Raw genomic sequence first — 7,492 nt, forward strand, 5'->3', positions numbered from 1 at the left:
ATCTGGGTGAGGGCCGAGGATCCCGGCCCCTCCCGGGATCTGGCCCCCTCCCTCGCTGCAGAACCTTCAGTGGCTCCCTCCTGGCACTCCGGGGCAAGCTCAAAGTCCTCTCTGGCTGGCGAGGGGCCACCATCAGCTCCACCCACCTCCCCCTACCTGGCAAACATTTGCTTTCCCGCCACTGCAGCCAAAGGGTAAGAATTAAAAAGGCCCGGCCCAGAGCTAAATGCCTTGCCGATTTCAGTTCACTGGGTCTGCATAATGTCCCCGCAGACCAAGTTTTCTGGCGCTCTCTGTACAAATGCGGAAACAGCTCAGAGGCGGCAGCCGTTGCTCAAGGCCACACAGCGGGCTGAGAACAAACATGAGGGGGAGGAAATCAGACCCCTCATCTGACTCCACCGTGCCTTTCAATTCAATTGGGTTCGATAGATTGGACTTTATGGCGTGTCATTGTGCCAATTCCCACCCCAGTGGCTGGGAATAGAGACAGTACTAGGGGAGTGGGCACGCGCGGGCACGCAGGAGATTCCAGCGCGGCTTCCCCCAGGTCCTCCCTGCCTTTCCTCCGCTGGATGGGGAGGGGAGGCAGACGGGGAGGAGGGGGGAGGTGCTGAATTGCTCACCTCCCAGTCCTAAAACCTTCGCACCTGTGACTTAGACGCCCAGATGGTCCCTTTCAAGGGCTGAGTCCTATCTCTCTTTAAAAGAGGGAGAGGGTAGGGAAGAGCCAAACGCATTTTGTTCTGCTGTCTCAAAATGTCATCTGGGGACAATTTGTCTCTTTCCCTCCCTATGTCTGTCCTGCTGCTCCCTACCCCCACCCCAGGCTGGTCCTGAGAGCAGAGAGAGCATCACCTCTACCCCGTCTTTCCCCGCTCCATCACCCCACTGAGCTTTCCAAAATCCCCATGTCCAGCGCTGAGTCACCAGGCTGGGGATGGGTGTGACACAGGAGAGAGTTTTTTCTCTGTAAAAACTCTCAGTTTTTAGTCAGGGGGTTGGGAGAGAAGCCAGGGGTCCTCAGCGAGCTCCAGACTCAGATCTGATCCACTTTACTCGTTCCTACTTTTGCTGAGAAGGTCAGCGTGTTCTTTGATTAGAAATTTCCTGAGACTGAGACCTTGTCTGTCTGGTTCGGAGGTTTACAGGCCTTTTAAATAAAACCACTTTTGGCCCTTGATGCACTTAATTTGGGAGGCCCCGTCCAAATCACATGAAACATATTAAAATGCACTCTAATTCCACATTGAATGTCATTTTATGATTCTTTATTTTTTTTGGCTGCACCTGCGGCATGCGGAAGTTCCAGGGCAGGCCAGGGATTGAATCTGCCCCTCAGCAGTGACCTGACCACAGCAGTGACAACGCTGGATCCTTTAACCACTGAACCAGTCACCAGGGAACTCCCACGTTATGGTAAATTTTTAAAAAGCGTTTTCAATTAATTATGATTGTGAAATTATTCAACTACAGTTAATGCGTTTAAATGAAAATGGACTTGAATTTCTTGAAAAGCATCATGCATTCTTGGGATTTTTTTGAAATGAGAACATCTAAACCAACAGATTGCTTTAAAATGTAATGAAATGTTCATGAATTCCAGTTTCCAGTTAATGAGCTTGCCGTAAGATTATGTTTGGTTGAGATTACATTATACCATTTTGGGTTCAGCTTTTTGGTCTTTTAAAAATATTTGCAAGTCAATACATCCCCCACCCCCACCCCAGGTCTCAAACTTTTTTTACAGGCTCTTGAAAATTCCGCAGGTCCCAGATACTTTGCCTATGTGGCTGTACAAGGGCGCCTTAAACACTGTTGAAGAGAGGTAAGGGAAAAAGAAATACAGTGATTTGGAAACAGGAAAAAGATGCTAACATCTCTCATAATTAAAAACGTAAATTACAGTGAGATACTATTTTTTATCCTTTAGATGGGCAAAGACCTAAAAGTGGCTTTTGGTCCAACCTGGTAAAATTTTTTAGAGGACTATTGGCTGATATCTATCAAAATGCAAAGCACATATTCCCTTTGCCTCAGAAATTACTCTTCAAGGAATCTAGGCCCCTGTAAATGTATAAAGATCCATAGAGAGAAACTTTCATGGCCACAGACAACTGAGAACAGACGAGATGTCGACAAGTTAGGACTGACATGAATGGTGGGACCTGCTTGCACTGGACTAGTACAGAGCAGTGGAAGAGTGTGATGATCTGGAACAAATGCCTTGATACAGTGTTGAGTGAAAAAAAATTGAGGTGCAGAACAATGTGTAATGCATTAAAAAAAAAAAAGAAGAATGCATAATGTATTCTTTCCTTGGTTAAAAAAAAAAGAAAACAGGAGTTCCCGTTGTGGCGCAGTAGTCAACGAATCTGACTAGGAACCATGAGGTTGTGGGTTCAATCCCTGGCCTCACTCAGTGGGTTAAGGATCCGGCGTTGCTGTGAGCTGTGGTGTAGGTTGCAGACATGGCTCGGATCCCATGTTGCTGTGGCTGTGGTGTAGGCCAGCAGCTCCAGCTCCGATTGGACCCCTAGCCTGGGAATCCCCATATGCCACAAGTGCAGTCCTGAAAAAGCCAAAAAAAAAAAAAAAGAAAAGAAAACAATATACATGTACAGACATGTATTTATATTTATATACTAGGAAATGCCTGGAAAGAATTGGAAGGAGACTTAGAAACTGGGAAGAACAGTTGTCCCTGAGAGGAGGGACACTGGGAGGATGGAGGAGAAATATTTCGGAGTTCCCATTATGGCGCAGTGGTTAACAAATCTGACTAGGAACCATGAGGTTGCGGGTTCGGTCCCTGCCCTTGCTCAGTGGGTTAACGATCCGGCGTTGCCGTGAGCTGTGGTGTAGGTCGCAGATGCGGCTCGGATCCTGCGTTGCTGTGGCTCTGGCGTAGGCCGGTGGCTACAGCTCCGATTCGACCCCTAGCCTGGGAACCTCCATATGCCATGGGAGCGGCCCAAGAAATAGCAACAACAACAACAACAACAACAAAAGACAAAAGACAAAAAAAAAAAAAAAAAAAAGAAATATTTCTTGCTTTTGCTGTGTTTATTGCTTATCAGCCATCAGTACCTATCTCTTTTTTCATGAAAAAAAAATCTAACATCTAGTTAATAGATAAATTAACCTGTGGAATAAAATTTGCCTGTGGAATAAAAGAAGCAAAATGGATGAATGCATGCATGCATGCATGAAGGAACCCTACGTGCCACATGGAGGAGGGAATTGCTGCAAGGTGTTCTTGCCACTTGCTAAAGGAGATCACAGAAAATACAGAAAGCTCAATGGTCCAGCTGACTGTGGGAGGAGGGGAGGGGAGGATTCTGGAGGCTTCCTCCAGGAGGGCCTGAAGGATGGAGAAGGCTGGGAGGGGGCGGGAAGGAGTGGTGGGGAATGCTTGGTGGGGTTGTGTCCTGGGAGGCCTGCCCCTCCATCCCTGCCCTACCCCCGGCTCCTCCCTAGGGTGTACATTCTATTTCTAGCCTGGAAAGTCCCAGCCCCTAGCATGATGCCTGGCATATAATCTGTGGCAATAAATAGTGGTTGACTGAATGGATGGAATCAGTCACTGGTTAATCCAGGCTGCAATGTTAGTCACTCTTGTCCCTTCCCTAAACACCTCCCCACCACTGAACAACAACAACAAATGACTCCATCAGGGCTGCCATGGACAGCTGTGCCGTGTGTCTCCTGCACAACTCCAAGAGGTGCCATTTTCATAAACTGGCATGTAAGTGATGCCTCCTGAAGCTGTGGGAGTTGGTGCACCTGCAAAGCAGTTTCTTCTTCTTCTTTTTCTTTTTTTGGTCTTTTTAGGGCCGCACCCGTGGCATATGGAGGTTCCCAGGCTAGGGTTCTAATTGGAGCTGTTGCCGCCAGCCTGCGCCACAGCCACAGCAACATGTGATCCAAGCCGCATCTGCAACCTACACCACAGCTCATGGCAATGCTGGATCCTTAACCCACAGATCGAGGCCAGGGATCGAACCCGAAGGTTCAGGTTCCTAGTTGGATTCATTTCCGCTGCGCCACAATGGGAACTCCAGTTTCTTCTTTCAAGCTTAGGGGAACTGAAGCCATATCAAGAGTGAGAGGGGTCTGGGAAGGGACTCTCACTATCCAGACCTCGCAGGCCTCCCGCTCGCTTTCCATTTCTCGTTCCTAAGGCCACTTCCTTTGTTCCTTTTTGGTTTGGGCTTGAGGTAACTCAGCCAAAGCTGACCAATTACTCTGTTCCCTGACTACAGAGTTTGGGACTTGTGGTATGATCTTGGGCAAGTCTTAGAACCTCTCTGGGTTTCACTTTTCCCATCTCAGAAATAAATAAATGTGTAAGGAGCAATTTTTTTTTAAAGTATTGACATATAGCTGATTTACAATATTGTGTTCATTTCAGATGTTTAGCAAAGTGATTCAGTTATATCTATATTTTTTTTCAGATTATTTCTCATTATAGTTATTATAAGATATTGAATATAGCTCCTTGTGCTACATGGTAAATCATTGTTACTTATCTAAATTATATATAGTAAGGGAGCAATTCTTTTTTTTTTTGTCTTTGCCATTTTTTGGGCCGCTCCTGCGGCATATGGAGGTTCCCAGGCTAGGGGTCAAATCGGAGCTGTAGCTGCCAGCCTACGCCAGAGCCACAGCAACGCGGGATCCGAGCCGCGTCTGCAGCCTACACCACAGCTCATGGCAACGCCGGATCCTTAACCCACTGAGCAAGGCCAGGGATCGAACCTGCAACCTCGTGGTTCCTAGTCGGATTCGTTAACCACTGCGCCACGATGGGAACTCTGGGAGCAATTCTTGATGATTTTCCTTGGCTTGACAGGACTTTATGGGGATGCAATCTTAAAGGAAGGCATCCTTTCAGGCTGTGGCATTCTTGGAGGGGACAAATGCCCCCAGCCTGCCCAGTTCTGCCGGGCCCTCCATGACCTTGGGCCCTCAACTCAGTTCAGGGGGCAGCATCCTGGAATGGAAGGAAATTGTGTGGGGAACAGGAGCCCTGGTTGAGTCCTAACTCTGAGGATAACTGCTGTGTGCTACTGAGTAAGCTACAGCCCTGCCTGGGCCTCGGCTTCCTCCTCTGTAGCACGGGCACTTAGGCCAGGTCCGTGAGTATTAGGCTGAGCCTATCATGGCCTTTTCTTTTTCTAATTTCTATAATTTTTGTTTTATTCTTTCTGATTTTGAACATCACATATTTCTAGAGTTTCCTGGTAGCTCAGCAGGTTAAGGATCTGGCATTGTCACTGCTGTGGCTAGGGTCACTGCTGGACTTCAGGTTGCATCCCTGGCTCCGGGACTTCTGCATGCTGCAGGTGGGGCGGAAAAATAAAAACAAAACAAACCATCGCATATGTTCATGAAAGTTTCAAACAGTACCCAGGTAGGTGATATACCAAGGGAGATTCAGTACTTGAAAATCACTGCCAACTCACTGCTAATCTTTGGTGGGGTTGAGGGGCATGGGGGGTAACTTTTAATTCTATACAATATCAAATTTACAAAGAGAATTCCTGGAGTTCCCGTGCTGGTGCAGCGGAGGTGAATCCGACTAGGAACCATGGGGTTGCGGGTTTGATCCCTGGCCTCACTCCGTGGGTTAGGGATCTGGCATTTCCATGAGTTGTGGTGTAGGTCACAGACGCGGTTTGGTTCCTGTGTTGCTGTGGCTGTGGTGCAGGCCGGCAGCTCCAGCTCCAATTTGACCCCTAGCCTGGGAACTTTCATATGCTTCGGGTGTGGCCCTAAAGAGACAAAAAAAAAAAAAAAAGAAAAAAAAATTACAAAAGAAGTGGCAAGAATAGTACAAAGATTCTGGTACAGTTTTTATTCAGATTTAGCAATTATTTACATATTGTCCTGTTTACATTCTCTTTCTCTGTGTATGTATGTATAATTTTCTTCCAAACTATTTGAAAGTTGAGACAGGTGCCCTTTTACCTCTAAATGTTTCAGGGTGTATTTCCTAAGAATAAGGACATTCTCTTACCTTGTAAGACTTACACAACCCCTGCTGTTAACAAAATCAGGAAACTTAGCATTGATACAATAACATTATGTCGCTCCCAGTCCAGTTCAAAGTCACTCTGTCAGGACCTTTACATAGGTTTCCAGTGACAGCAGAAAAATCCGGATATATGGAGTTTTTCTTATAGCTAATATGTATTTAATTGTAAGGATTGTGCTTATTGTAAAATTCTTCCTTGTCCTGTTTTTTTGTTTGTCTTTTTGGTGTTTAAGATGGCCCCTCTTTTATGAAATGATGGTGAGAGTAGAACGTGGTTTATTTGTTATTTGCTTTTGAAATTCTTGGCGGGGGAAAAAAAAAAGGAGTTCCTATCATGGCTCAGCAGAAACAAATCTGTCTGGCATCCATGAGGACGCAGGTTTGAGCTCTGGCCTCTCTCAGTGGGTCAAGGATCTGGTGTTGCCATGAGCTGCAGTGTAGGTTGCAGACGCAGTTTGGATCTGGCGTTTGTGGCTGTGGTATAGACCAGTAGCTACAGCTCTGATTCAACCCCTAGCCTGGGAATCTCCATATGCCACAGGTGTGGCCCTGAAAAACAAAAAACAAAAACAAAAACAAAAAAGAGAGAGAGAGAAAGAGAAATTCTTGGCAAAATAAAAAGTGGGCGATCCTATGTTAGTCTTCAAATTTCTCTTGCAGGGATCCCCCGGTGTGGTTCCCCAGTGCCAGTGTTGTCTGATTCCAGGTGAGTCAGTTCACCATAGACCTTCCTGAAGCCTATTGGAGAGGCATTTTCCTAATGCTGGGAGCAGGAGGATGAGACAGGCAGCCACAGACTCTGCAGATCAGGGAGCAAATGGTCTCTCACCCTGCAGAGACAACCTTTATACTTTTCATGGATCTCCAGCATGTATTTGGAGCATCTCCTACCTTGTTGGTCTGCCAGGGAGGTGGAGCCCTCTTCCTACCCTAAAAACCAGACCTCACTTTCCCAGCCTCCTTTGCGGCTGCAGTGCGGTCATGTGACCTGCTCAGCCAATCAGATGCAGCCACTCGGTAACTCTGCTTCCGAAGCAGGTGATACAAATGAGCAGAGATGGGATGTATCTGACAGAGTGGTCCGGTGGCAGCAGAAGGAGGAATTTTCAGGGATAGTGGAGCCTGAGGTGTAATTTGGGCTGGGGTTCTGGCTGCAGTCTGGTGCTCCTTGGTTCCTGAGCCAGCCTGAGGAGTCTGAGCATTCTGTCACTTGCGACCAAGCAGTGTTAATACAGAGAAGTCACCACTGTGGGAATGGAGAGGAGCTGGATCCTGAAGTGGACGTGTCTGGACTTGGTGAGTAGTGCTTCTGTGGGGTGGGCAGCTGCGAAGGAATCTAGTTTCCTTATCTGGAATCTGGATGGGATATCCTGCCTAGGTGCTAGGCGGTGTATCCCAGACAGGAAGTGAGGAGTAGGAGGGATGTGAGAGAAGAGATCCTGGAGCTTGAGG

At 47.2% G+C, this 7,492-nt stretch overlaps 1 protein-coding gene across 1 annotated transcript in view; it reads left to right on the forward strand.

The window, feature by feature from the left end:
- LOC106509841 (uncharacterized) overlaps window positions 1-7,492 on the forward strand; it is a 174,568-nt gene that overhangs the window by 60,489 nt on the left and 106,587 nt on the right. The gene's annotated exons all lie outside the window — the stretch shown is intronic.

The sequence above is a fragment of the Sus scrofa genome, chromosome 3, assembly GCF_054392235.1.
Source record: "Sus scrofa isolate SSC_HxYL_T2T_F1_AM1 chromosome 3, Sscrofa_HxYL_maternal_Yorkshire_Landrace_v2.0, whole genome shotgun sequence".
Taxonomy (NCBI): domain Eukaryota; kingdom Metazoa; phylum Chordata; class Mammalia; order Artiodactyla; family Suidae; genus Sus; species Sus scrofa.